The sequence below is a fragment of the Trachypithecus francoisi genome, unplaced genomic scaffold, assembly GCF_009764315.1.
Source record: "Trachypithecus francoisi isolate TF-2019V2 unplaced genomic scaffold, Tfra_2.0 Lachesis_group3, whole genome shotgun sequence".
In the NCBI taxonomy this organism is placed as follows: Eukaryota; Metazoa; Chordata; class Mammalia; order Primates; family Cercopithecidae; genus Trachypithecus; species Trachypithecus francoisi.
The window spans coordinates 118,853,269-118,867,847 of record NW_022681468.1 but is presented as its reverse complement, the minus strand read 5'-3'; positions in this window follow the sequence as shown (position 1 = coordinate 118,867,847).

The window sequence follows — 14,579 nt, the reverse complement described above, 5'->3', positions numbered from 1 at the left end:
TATCTGTTAATCATTGACACTCAGTTAGCCCTGTAACATATTAGAAAGTGCTTTCTAGAAAGTGCTTAGAAAGTCCTATTCAAATATAAGGGATAACTATTACACAGACCTGTTCTCTCCACTGACAGCGTCTACTCCAGGTCGTGTGCTCTGCCATATATCACCTTGTGTAATTACTGGTGGAGGTCCTGGATTCTCATCCCTGTTTTACAGAACCAAGGAGACAGAGGTGTAAATGATTTGCCCAGGGTCACACAGGCAGTGAGAGGCGGGGTTCTGTGTGCTTCTAGAGAAACCCTCTTTCTACCTTGCATTCTTCAGTGCCGCGTTTTCTTTCTTTCACCGAAGCCAGGATTCTCTCCACTGGTTAGTGACATCCCACCTGACCTTCATTGTGTCCAAAGAAGCAGTGACATTTTCAAAGCAAGTCATTTTAATTTCTTCTGATTAAAAATGCCTGCTGGCATATATGCTATGGAGACCATTAGGAGGTAAAAAGCAATGGTGTGAAAAGCAGCAAACCAATCACAGATGGCTGTCAGGTCACTCGACCTGGGGACAGAGACACGCATGCCCCATGTTACAGGGATTGTGAGCCTGCCTCCTTCCATGTGTTAGCTGGATGTCCACTGTACGAGGGTCCTCTGGGGCAGGAGGAAGAGGTGGAAGACACAGCCTGCCACCCAGGAACTTGTATTTGAATAGCTTCCATTTGTGCAGAATGTGCACTCAGCCCTTAGGCCTTCCTTTACAAGGTGGTTAGTGAAGAAGGCTTACGGCTTTAAAAGGGGAGCATTATTGGGAAGGGGGTGGTGGCATCTTAGTGATAATGCTGGTGGTGTAGAAGAGCAAAGCTGGATGGTCCTGGAGGCTCATGCCCGAGATGGCACCCAGCAGGTAGATTTGGCTCCAGGATCAACAGGCAGACTCCAGGCTCTGCACATTGGAGGCGACCACTTTGCAATAAGACCTCTTCATCACCAGGAAGCCCCCAGGTGGGGCCCAGGAATCTGCATTTAACAAGCCTCTCCAGGAATGCCAATGCTGGGGGTAGGAGGACCTCACCTGTGAGACCCCACTCCAGCCTTTGTCATCCAGGTATTGACGAAGTACTAGTGATCTACAATGACTACGCCACCTCCGTAGGCTCTGTAGTCAGGGCTTATTGACTAGATGTTCCCTGGCCCCTTTCCCATAAGGAGGTAAAGCATCACAAAGGTGGGAGTCTTTCAAGGGCACATCCAGTGTGGTGAGCATAGCCTAAATAGGCACTCTGAGAGATCATTCAAGCTCCAGGGTTGGGTGTGCCCTGCTCCATCTCTGCTTAGAGGCTGTACTCTGGGACACCTTACTGTATACATAAGCATGCTTCCTTTGCAGGGCAAACATGATGGTAATTGTATTTTTGTAAAGTGGAGTGAGCAAACAATATGCAAAAATCATGAGACTCTGTCTTTGCCTGGGGGCTGGTTCCAATGGCTGGGTTGACTATATGGGAAAAGCTTTAGAAAAGGTTTCCTGGTTGGGCCCAGCCAACTGCCACGGACACAGCAGGGAAGCGAAAGGCCTTGTTTCTCTCATGGGAGTCCTAAAGGGCACCCAGAAACATTGGAACACTGCGGTGAGGCTTCTGACCGGGAGAACACCCTGGCCTTGCTGAGGGCTCTGGATGGATGAGGAAGAAATTCGGGTCCAGCCATGGTGATGGGCGGTTCCCTTCTCCATATGTCAGAAACAGACCCTGACCCCCTGCTCAAACAGAGCTGTGTCTGGGACTTGTGCCTGGTTCTTTAATTGGCGGCATCTCTGTTAGTCCTCACAATGACACAGTGAGGTCAGTGTCTTGAACACTGTTTGATCAAAACATTGGCACTATTATTATTCTTATGAGTTATTATTATTGTATATTTTGGGGGGTTTTGAATGATTTGCCGTAAGTCACGTAGCTGATAACAGCAAAGTTAGATTTGAACTCAGTCAGCTCTGACTAATCCCAGAGCTCTTCTACCGGAACACCTCAGGGCAGCGGGTCTCAAGATGTGGTCCCTCAACCAGCAGTATCAGCATCACTGGAAATGCAAGTTCTCGAGCCCCTCCCCAGACCTCCTGAATCAGGAACGTTGGGGTGGGTCCAGCAACCCACATGCCTCCAGGGGATTGATGCTGTTCAAGCGTGAGGATCCCTGGTATAGGGAGGTTCAACAGAATACTCACACACCTCCCAACCACCCTTGCTCCCAGCCCCAGATAAAATTTCAGAACTTTGGCCGCCTGTGGTGGCTCATGCCTGTAATCCCAGCACTTTGGGAGGCCAAGTTGGGCAGATCACAAAGTCAGGAGATGGAGACCATCCTGGCTAACATGATGAAACCCCATCTCTACTAAAAATACAAAAATTAGCTGGGTGTGGTGGCAGGCACCTGTAGTCCCAGCTACTTGGGAGGCTGAGGCAGGAGAATGGTGGGAATCCGAGAGGCGGAGCTTGTGGTGAGCGGAGATGGTGCCACTGCACTCCAGCCTGGGTGACAGCGCAAGACTCCATCTCAAAAAAAAAAAAGAAAGAAAAGAAAAATTCAGAATTTTTTAAAGCCTTGCAAGTGTTTTCTTCCAGTCTACCTTGAAAAAGTGGTTAATCTTTCCTTTTCTGGGTCTCACCGTCGCAGCTTGGACCCCATCACCCCCTTCTCATGATGAAGAAATATCGTGCAAAGAAATATCAGGCAAAGCAAGTCCATGAGAGCTGAGCGGATGAGGCACAAGGCAGCAATTAGAATCAGGGAGGAAGTTGGCAGCAACAGGAGGACAGTTATTTTGAGTACATTTTTTAAAAACAACAACAACATAAGGTGAGTCATATCTTTATAAATTCATAAAATTTCCCTCCCACCCGCCTTGGTTCCCAGTCCCAGGAAGGGCCACTGGATGGTGTGAAGACTGTGAGCTGCATCCACTGCATTTCTCCAGCCCATGCAACCTGGCATCACGAGGAAGCGGGGATGGGGTCCAAGCTGCCACAGTGAGACCCAGGAAAGGAAAGATGAACCTCTTTTCCAAGGTAGGTTGGGAGAAAACACCTGTGAGGCCTGACATGCTTGTCAATGGAGGGAGCATGTGACTCCCCTGGCCAGGACTAGAGGGTGACAGGCAAGTGCCTGGAGCACATTTAAGGAGACCCTTGCCTGGCCCTGCAAGTGAACACTTTCTAAAAGTTTGCACCCTAGCCGCCAACCTACATGAAGGTCAGCCCTAACTTGACATTAAAATTTTGGTTTCTCCCAAAGAAGTTACCTGAGTCAGAACCATTGTTTCATTCCATGATTTGAAGGAGACACCTGCACAATAACCAGGTGACAGCCCAGAAACCTCTGCTGACACCTGCTTGCCAGTGGTCCCGCCGTGGGGAGCGAGCCTCCCTCCCCTCACCAAGGCAAGATTCATGCTTCTGGTACAGTGCCCGGGGGACTCCCGCCCGGCCCTCCCAGCTGCCAGGAGGCGGTACCCGCCCGCGCCAGCTGCCAGGCTGGCCTCTCCGTGCTCCAGAGCCGCACAGCTCTGAACGGCGGCAGCAGGTGGGAGCCCCACCGGGGAAGGCAATGAAACTCACAGCCGTAAACGAGTTTATTATTGTTGTTAACTGGGGAAATAAATGTCTCAAGCACTAATAAAACATTGTGTTTTCTGCTTTTATGTCTTGAAGCCCTGGTTTCTCCCAGCACCTTGTCTGCTGGAGCCGGGTTGGCCCTCGGTGTCTAGGGCAGGGTCTGGTAACTGGATTCCCTGGCGACCCCTTCTCCCCTCAGCTCCAGCTCAGGCCCTCCTGGCTCCCTTCAAAGGTGTCAGAATAGAATGGCACAGCAGGGGATCCTTGAAGGGAGACTTTTTTGTATGGGGGAAATAGACACAGACCTCCAGATGCACACATAGAAGTGCCATCTTCTCCCTTCTGTTCTTGCTTGTGTGGGTGAAGGTCCTACTTTTATCTTGCAAGCACCTGACAGGGAATCGTGATGACAGACAAGCTACTGCTCTCTCTGGGCCTCAATCTCAGCATCTATAAAATGAGGGACCAGGTGGAGATTACATAGGCCCTTGAGGCATTGAAGTTTTATGAGTCCGTGAGTGGATTCTAAGACGCTGAGGCCAGGTTCCCCTCGGCCAGGTGTACCCTGGGCAAATGCAGGCGAGGACAAATTCTTCAGGAATTTTGGGCTCTTTATTGGCCATAGGTTGTGTTTTTGTCAGGCCAATGCTAGATGCTGTATCAAATAAACTTGAAATCATCAAGAACTTAACACAAAGTAAGTTTATGTCTTGCTCCCTGAGGATGCTTCTGGTTGATGGGCCGCTCTCCTCCACAGAGTGATTCTGGGATCCAGGCTCCACTGGTCTTGTGGATCTGCCCTCCTCTAAGGCTTCCCAGTCCTCTGTATCCACTGGCAGATAAGGGAGGAAGACCAACCAAAGGTACAGAGGCTTCTGAGAATCCTGACTGGCTCACCCCATTGGTGGGAGTTGGAGACACGACCCATGATGTTGAAGGGCAGCCTGGGAGATGTAGCCCATGATTTAGCAGTAGCTTCACATATGGGCTGAGGTGGGGTGTAAATTTCTGGTGGACAGCTTGTCCTCTTTGCTGTGGGCTGTAGCCACCACCTCCACATGTCCTGGCATCTGCCCCATGAGAGGGCACCATTGTCACCTGGGGGCCAGGGAAGAATGATGGCGACTCCACAAAGATGCCCTTTGCTGCCTCAGTTTCTCCAACTGGAAAATGGAGTGACTAAGAGTACCTACTCCCTCAGGCTGATAAACAGTTTAAATGGGATGGTGCATGTTAGCACCACCACACATGGTACCTGCACAGTGAAAGTTAATTAAGGAAGGTGGGGAGGGCTGGGGCAGGAGAGTCTGCCTTAGAGCCAGTGAAGCCGGGGAAGAGGCAGTTAACATGAACATGGAAGGGAGGCAGTCTGACCTCTGTCCTAGCAGACATCCTTAAATCCCAGCCTGTGATTCTCATATCTGAGCCCGGCCATAGCCTAGTAAGGTAGAGCTGTGTGTGTATGTGTGCTTGGTTTCAAATCACACAAGCAAAAACAAACTGATACCAAACACCTTCCCTCAGACAGTGAATATGTACACAAAATCACACAGAGAGAAGAGAGAAACAAATAAATAGACTTTTTTTTTCCAGAAAAAATGATGCAGTTTTAGCCATAGATGCTTATGTACTATATTTAGTGTAGGTTTGGCACAATCATATACTGCCTTACATTATTTGAGGGTTTAAGCAAGTATTTCAATTCCAAAAATAATTACCCTGCTAAGAGTTTTGAGAGAGACAAAAATAAGAGATGTGTTGTCCAGCTCCCAAAGAGCCGACAGCGTGGATGGAGATGGCAGCCTATGCGGGCCATTTAAATAAAAGCCCTATCCCTGGAATCAACACTGGCACCACAGCTGGGACAGCTCCAGGGGAGAGCAAGGGATTCTGCCATGATCCAGCAAAGCACTGGTTCCTTTACCAGGTGACATAGTCACCTTCCTGGATGGCCCCTTTGCTTGATGATGGGCTTGAGATGAGGAGGTGATGGCACCATGAAATGAGCCTGGCTCAGTGTCATGCGAGCTGGCTTTCTGATCCTCTCTGGGTCATTTGAGAACTGCATGACCTCAACAGTTGTGAGAATCAGAGTCAATCTGTGTAAAGAGTACATGCAAGGGCCTGACACCTGGTCGACCTTCCACAAGCTGCATGAAGTTCCCACTTGATGCGAAGGGAATGGAATGTTCTGTTAAGCTCTTGGGAACTGCCTACACATTCTAGAGACTGCTGGGCACACAGTAAAGGCTTAATGCATGGTTGAATTGGATCGGTGATGCTGCAGGCCAGTTCTCTCCCTCCCTCCCTCGTCCTTCCCTCTTCTCTCCCTCCTCTTTCACCTCTTCATCCCACTCCCAGCATCCAGGCAGTTGAGACACCCCACATATGGAGAACATCCTTTGCTCTACTGAATTCTCCTGCACTAACCTGAAGGCACCAACCCAGTGGGAGCCAGAATGGGATGTGTCTCCTCCTAACAGGGTGGGAAGCATACAATTTTAGGATTCGCATGGACCTGGATTCCAATCTCAACTCTACCACTTACTCATCGTAGCTTTGGATGAGTTATGTAACCTCTCTAAGCCTCAGGCTCACCGTGAGCAAAGTGGGGGAAATACCTATCAGGAGAATGAATACGGGGGTTCAACAAGACTACAGATGGAAGCACTATGTAGTGATTTTGTAGATATTAAATAACTGTCAGTCCCCTTTTGTCACGTGTAGTTTTTCCTGGGATCTGGGCAGCTCTGCAGCCCCACTTCTGTGCTCCACTCGATTCTCCACCATTGGAACTTCATATTTTTGGTCTTTGATCCTTGTGAAAATACAATGTCCGTTAGGAGAAAACCTGGCAGGCTGTGCATGGTGAAGAGTACAGAGTAAGGAAGGCTGGGGGGCATCAAAAGCAAACTCATAACTACTCTTGGGCTGGATGGCAAGTAGATTCACCCTGACTTCTCATGTCAGTCAATTGGTGGAGGCTACTGGGGGTGTTATATTGAGGATATTGTGTTGAGGAGGATTCCACGGTCACATCCAGCTTGGGGAGAAGGCATGTGTGATCAACAGGTGGTATGTGTGAACAGGGCAGGGAAGTCCTTGGCTCTCGTAGGGTGTGGGGGCAGAGGGCTGAAGAGCTGCAGCCTGGGTGCTTTGGTTCTCGCCCTCCTGTGCTGAGGTTCCCTGTGCTCAGCACTCACTGGCTTGTCTCTCCCACCCTGATCATTCCTCCAGGAGGCCCTCCTGATTGCTCTTCCTAAGCATGTCTTGGCCTGTGCTTTGCTTTCTCCAGGCTGGTTCAGCCGCCTGACTACCGGGCATTGATATTCCTTCACTGTAAGCCCAGCTGCTTCCAGCCAGAGCTGGCTCTTGCCACCAGAGGGAAATGGTTTTGAGCATGCAGCGCCATGCCCCAGCATTCTTCTCCCTGAGCCTCATTACGATATTGTCGATATTCCCCGCGAAAGGGCATCTCTCTCGATGCCTTTGCTTTTTTATTAATGTGTGTGAAGGCAAGTCAAGCCTGATTATCATGAAGACAATTGCTGCAATCCCTCCTGGAGAAGGCTCATCCAGACTGTGTAGGCGGTTTAATTTCAGAGACCCATTAATTGGCAAAATTGCTTAAGCAGCTGCTCTCGGTGTCATTTCAGGACCACTTTGTGAGAAGCAGAGAGGAGGGGAGAGGGAGGGGAGGAAGCAGGCTTCCCGGTGGGCCAGCCTGCCCAGCCCCGCGCAGTCCTTCTCTCCCTGGCACACAGACACCAATGTTGAGGGAAGATATGTTATGGCTTGGGCTTGCTACTGCCTGTGCCCCGGTCCTAGGCAAAGTCACTCAGCCCTCAGACGCGCATGCACACACCACCCTTCTCTCCACTGCCTCTTCTTTCTCCAACCATGTTCAGCCAGTAGCAAATTCCCATTCACTTTCAACATCCGGTTCAGAGTGCCAGCTCCTCCAGGAAGCCTCTTGGGATTTGATCTGCCAAAGACAATTTCTTTTTCTCTACTATTACTACTTTTTAAAAAATCTGTCAACACTTAGCTATTTCAAAGATCAGGTTATATAATGGACAGGGCTCATGGTGTCTTTACTTCTCTACCCCAAGAACATGGAGCCTGTAGTAACGAATTGACTGACGAAGGCTTGTTACATAAAATGTGCAATGCTTGGGTTGCAGTGGGGAGATCATACAGTTGTTCATTCATTCAACAAACATGCGCCAGCCGTTGTGCTAAGAGTAAGGGATGTGGGGCTCACTGAAGGTCTGATATGCCTTCAAGGGATATAGAGCTGGGGACATTCTGGGTAGAGAGATGACATGTGCAGCTCAGCGGATTGGAGAAAGTTTTGCAGGAGACAGGCTCAAGCTGGGCCTTAGGAAAGGGATGCTAGAGTCTTCCACAAAGCAAACAAATAGAAATAGAAAAATGTGTGTGCATGTTCTGACTAATTCTTAGAAGACAGGTAATCCTGAAATGAACATGCTTTTAAAAATTATTGGAGCATAGCCAGTATACATAAGGTGCATAAATGTTAAATGGATGCCTCACCTATTTTTATATTAGTATCCACCCATAAATGCCACCCAGATCAAGAACTAGAACATTTCCAGCTCTCCAGAAAGCTCCCTAGTCACTCCAGAAAGCTCCTCCTCCTAGTCACTGACACCACTCCACCACAAGTAACTCCTTTGACTGTTGGCACCATAGGTTAGTTTTGACTGGAATCACAGTAATCTTTCCCATAAGGCTTCTTTTGCTCAACCTTTTCTGTGAGAATCATCCATGTTGTGTGTGGCTTTTGGAACAAATGGGCTTTTAATAAATGCCTCCTGTGAACCCAATTCTAGCAACACCCAGTTTACCCTTCCTTCTTGCTAACAGAATTCCAATTTATAGGAGGTAGCAAAATGTGCAGCTACAGGACTACATTTCCCAAGCTTCCCTGCAGCCAAGGGTAGCCAATGAGATGTCCATGGAACCCCCTCAGTAGGGCTCCAGGAAAACTCTGCAGGGGATTGAGTGGGCTGGGAGGCCTCTCTGCCTCCTCCTTTTTATGCCTGGTATATGAGTGTGATTGGAGCTCCAACAGCCATCTCGGGTCATGAAAAGACTTGAGAATAGGGCCATGCGATAATGTGGAACAGAAAGCTAACAGAGCCTGGACCCCAGTGGCATCCTGGAGCCTCCATATGAGTCCTGGACTGCCTTCCTCCAGGCTTGCTTAAGCCACTGTTACTTAGGTTGTTGGTTATAGGCAGGATAACTTAATCCTAACAGTTAATCAAATTAGTGCATAAAACCTTCCCATGGCATGCAGAATAAAATCCAAATTCTTTGCTGCGGCTCGTATAGTCCTGAGTGATTTGGTTCCTGGCTTTTTTCTGATTCTTCTCCTTCCAATCCCCCACTTGCTATCCACTCACATGGACCTTCTTTCACCTCCTTAAATAGCTCCTTAAATACTCCTTAAATAGCTCCTTTTTTGCCCCAGGGTCTTTGCACAAGCTATCTTTCCAGTAGGAGCACTCTACATCTGCCTGCTTTCTCCTCCTCTTTCAATTTCACCTTAAGTGCTGTCTCTTTAAAGAGGCTTTCCCTGAGCACCTGATCTAAACTAGACGTCCCTGGCACTTTTCATCTTGGCACTTATCCCACTTGGTAAGTGGCTTATTTGTTCAAAGCCTGTTTACTTCCACTAAATCCTCTGTACTATGAGGGCAAAGATTGCAATTCTGTTTTGTTAACTTTAAGGTCCCCCGAGCCTACCATAGTACCTGACACATGGAAAGTGCTCCATAAACATTTCTGAATGAGTGAATAAATGAATGAATTTGCGAGAAATACAAAGGAGACTATAGCTCCCAGCTCTACAATAAAGGAGACTACAGATCTCAGCTCTATAATAAAATAAAAGCAATAATGCGTATAAGATACCAAGATGAACAAAACAAACAGAACTTAGAAACCAAGACCAGATTGGTGGGTGGATATCAAGGACTTATACAAACATGAAATGTCCTGAGACTCCAGAAAAAGGGAGGGGAGAGTCATCAGGGAAAGCTTTGAAGGATGGGGACAATTGTACTAAATAAAAGGGTGAAAAGCAATCAGCGTACAGAAGAAAGTCTATTATCTACAACTGAGTTCATCTGTGAGTAACAGAAGTGCCAAAACAACAATGGCTTAAAGAAAATACAAGTTTGTTTTACTCTCATATAAAAGAAATTAAGTTACTAGGGACCTAGGTTATTTCTGTCTTGCTTCTCCACCATCTTTAGTGCATTGCCTCATGGTTTAATATGGCCACTTATGCTCCAGCCACTACATTCAGAATCCACACACCAAGAAGAAAGAAGGTAACAAAGAACTTATGCTAAGTTTTTTTAACATTTCGTTGGACAGAACCTATTATATAGTCTCTTCTAGCTTGAGAGGAGGCTGGGAAATATAGTCATGATTCTGAGCCCAGATAAATGTCAAGGCTCTATTATTAAGGAAGCAGGGACAGGGCGCAGTGGCTCACACCTGTAATCCCAGCACTTTGGGAGGCCGAGATGGGCGGATCACGAGGTCAGGGGATCAAGACCATCCTGGCTAACATGGTGAAACTCCATCTCTACTAAAAAAATACAAAAAACTAGCTGGGCGAGGTGTCGGGCGCCTGTAGTCCCAGCTACTTGGGAGGCTGAGGCAGGAGAATGGCGTAAACCCGGGAGGCGGAGATTGTAGTGAGCTGAGATCCGGCCACTGCACTCCAGCTTGGGCGACAGAGCAAAACTCCGTCTCAAAAAAAAAAAAAAAAAAAAAAAAAAAGGAAGCAGGGCAGAGTGGATACGGGGCAAGCCACTATAGTATCTACCCTAGGACAGGGAACTAATTCCATTTGTGGAGGTGTGGCAGATTGCAAACAAGGCCACAATGCCACTATTCACAATATCAAAGACTTGGAACCAACCCAAATGTCCATCAATGATAGACTGGATTAAGAAAATGTGGCACATATACACCATGGAATACTATGCAACCATAAAAAAGGATGAGTTCATATCCTTTGTAGGGACATGGATGAAGCTGGAAACCATCATTCTGAGCAAACTATCACAAGGACAGAACACCAAACACCACATGTTCTCACTCATAGGTGGGAATTGAACAATGATAACACTTGGACACAGGGTGGGGAACATCACACACCAGGGCCTGTCGTGGGGTTGCGGGAGAGGGGAGGGATAGCATTAGGATATATACCTAATGTAAATGACAAGGTAATGGGTACAGCACACCAACATGGCGCATGTATACATATGTAACAAACCTGCACACGTACCCTAGAACTTAAAGTATAGTTAAAAAAAAAAAAAAAAAAGAAAAGAAAAGAAAAAAAGAAGGCCACAGTGCATTGTTGTTCCTCTCTCAAAAGTAGAGTATATTTCCCCACCCCTTTATCTGGGCTGACCTGTGACTTGCTTTGACCAATAGCATGTAGCAAAAGTGACAGTGAGGCTAGGCCTCAAGGGGCCTTGCAGCTTCCACTCGTGCTGCTTGTTGAACACTGTTGCCATATACACAGGCCAGAGCAAGCCTGCTGGAGGGTGAGGAAGCATATGAAGAAAGATCAAGGCACTCCAGCTGATAGCTAGACAACCACCAGGTATGTGAGCAAGGCTATCTAGGACCAGCCAGCCCCAGCCAACCTGCCAAAAGGTGCAAATGAGCAGAACTAACCGTCAGACTTGTGAGTTGAATCTACTGCTGTTTAAGTCACTGAGTTTGGGTATGGGTCCTCACCCAGCAATAGATAACTGGTACGGGTGGAAAGGCTACAGGTGAGGACACATTGGAAGTGTTTGGGGTTGTGAGTGGAGAGGAAAATCCTTAGGAGGCTGATGTCAAGATTGTTTCTCCCAAGCAACCCCACTGATGTTTGTTTAATGCACTGATTCCAAAATGAGAGTGTCTTCCTGAGAGTCAAAATCCTTCCAGTTAAAAAGCCCTGTAAGAGGGATTCAGGAGTCTCAGTCTCCAAAACTCAACAGTCCACAGCTACAGTGGGACCTGAAGCAAGTTCCAGCCCCTCTCCAGTCCTCATGGCCAGTCATAGCGTGGACTTCGGAGGTTACGCAGTAAGGCCAAGTCAGCTGACATGGAAGCAAAGAAGACCAAGCTGGGACTCAGAGAGATGAGACATGGCAATGCAGCATTGGAAATCCAACAGTGATCCCTGAACAGTCAAAGGAACATTTGCTGGAGACAGAAGGAAGAAAGAGGGCTCACTGCAGCCTCCAGCACTGCCTTCCTCTGGGGGTCTTTTGTGCTCCTTAAAGATGATATTTGCCACCTCCCCTTGTCTTTTCCTAGCAGAATCACAGAGACCCAAAACAAAAAGTGACTTTGTTCTGCCTAAGGCCACTCAGTGAAGAGATGACAAAGCTCGCCTTCAGTTGTATCTCTGGATTTTACTCTACTGCATTCCCTACCACTCTAATTGTCTTGCCCCCAGGAGCCAGAGTGATGGTTGGTATAGGACCCCTGTGGCCCCAGAGCTCCAGGATGTCTGTGATGTACCAGGTCACCCTTCCATCCAGTTGGGATTGGGCGGATCTCCATAGCTCCTCCACATCAAAGGGGCAGACAACCAAGGGACACCCTGCTTCGCTGAGGAATGACTGCATCACTGCATGCTCCCATGGCCACACAGCTTTCCTCCCAAAGTGGGAGGCGATCAGTCCCGGTCTCCCCAAATCCAGGTCTGGGCATGAGACACCAGATCAAGAGGGCATAGCCCTGCTTTCCCATCCCCAGGAGGGGAGTGGGCACATCTGCTGCTCCTCTGCCCAGTAGCCTGTTGAACTCAACTCCTGGGGGCTACACTCCCTGCCTTAACTATCAGTTAGCGGGGCTCATCTGCTTTCCTGGCTTCTGTCCACATCCCTGGTCAAAACCCCTGGCCCAGCCAAACCTTGTGATCAGCAGTGCCCCTGAGAGTGAAGGAGCAAATGGTCAGTGCTCAAATTCCAGCTCTGTTACTTGCTAGCTGTGTGATCCTGGGCACTTTAGTTAACCTCTCTGAGCCTCATATGTAAAACCATCATGATACTACCCCACTCACAAGGTAGTTGGAGAGATTCAAAATTAACCTTCTAACAAGAAAATGTATCATCGCCGATCATTCTGGAAAGTCGGGGGTACCTGTGCCCAATAATGCGTGTTAGCATCAGCATCCGCACTCTCTGGTCTTCACTCTCTTACCCCCAGGCTATCCCTGGGAACTACATTTCCCAGGATCCCTTGCCTGCTGGCTTCCTGTTAGGTTCAGCCAACAGGAGACACTGGTGGGAAATTAGAAGGCAGGAAGGAGAGAGAAGGCATTTGGCTGCTCCTGACAGAGACCCTTTGTCACCATTGCAGGCTCCCCAGTGGGGGGGAGGAGGGAGCTCCCAGCAGCTGGGGCTTGTAGGCCCCATTGCCCAGAACAGGAGCAGCTTCCTCCTGGTCTAGGGGTAAGAACCCTCTTCTTCCTTTTGCCCCTCTGACTCTTTTAGCCCCCTTGTGACCAGTTCCCCTCATTAAATCTGCTTGAAACATCTAGAGCAGCTCTTGTCTTCCTGCCTGGGCATAGATAGATGCCATGGACAATGGATGCCCATGTCTGGAGGATTTCTCACTTACCCTGTGCATCCTCCACTAAACAGTAGCTCAGGCCCTCCAAAGTGCCAGAGCCACCTAGGCACCCCTACACAACTGACACTCAGAGCAGATCCAGACTCAAGCCTCAGTTTACCTTATTTCTGGGATCAATGACTCAAGACCTTGGCCCTCCTCTCCAGAAGAGGACCCAGCCTTTCTGTTCTAATTAGTCAGCTACCACACAACAACATCTCAGTCAACCATGGACCACATATACAATAGTGGTACCATAAGACTATAATCCCAAATTGTTACTGTACCTTTTCCATGTTTAGCTATGTTTAGATACACAAACACACAATGTGTTCAAGTTTTCTGTGGTATTCGGTAGAACAACATCCTGTACAGGTTTGTAGACTAGGAGTAATAAGCTATACCATTAGCTTAGGTGTGTAGTAGGCTACACCACTTAGGTTAGAGTAAGTACACTCTATGATGGTCACACAATGATGAAATTGATGCATTTCTCAGAACATATCCTTGTTGTTAAGTGACACATGACTGCACTTTCTCCCACCAGCCCCAGCTTTGGCCCCGGCAATCCTCAGCTCACTCATCCCCCAACCCTGTCAGGTGCTCCCAGCCACTCTGGTAGGACAGACTCCTAGAACGTATACAGCTTCCTGCCAACCCCTTTAACAAAGCAGTAAAGAGAACGGCTCTGCTGTGAGGAAGAGTGCCCAGCACAACTCAGAGGTTACTCTGGGGCTGGATCAGCCCTGCAGCGTTCTTTAGTCCAGCCTTTGCTCATCAGAATGGCAAGATATTATTAAGCCCATTGTTCAGATAAAAACAATGCTGGGTTAGTCCATTTGCATTGCTATACAGGAATACCTGAGACTGGATAATTCATGAAGAAAAGAGGTTTATTTAGCTCATGGTTCTGCAGGCTGTCCAGGAAGCATAATGCTGGCATCTGTTTGTGGTGAAGTTTCAGGAAGCTTCTCCCAGTCATGGCAGAAGGCAAAGGGGAAGCCAGTGTGTCACAAGGTGAGACAGTGAGCAGGAGAGAGAGGGAGGAGGTGCCAGGCTCTTTTAAACAACCACATTTCATGTGGACCCACCATGAGAACTCACTCATTACCACAAGGATGGCATCAAGACATTGATGAGGGACCCACCCCCGTGACCCAATCACCTCCCACCAGGCCCCACCTCCAACCTTGGGGACCACATTTTACCATGAGATTTGGAGGGGACACAGGTCCTAACCACATCAAATGAGCCCCAAAGTGACTTGCTCATGGCTGTCTTCTGGGAAAAGCTTCCATGTGCCATCAGC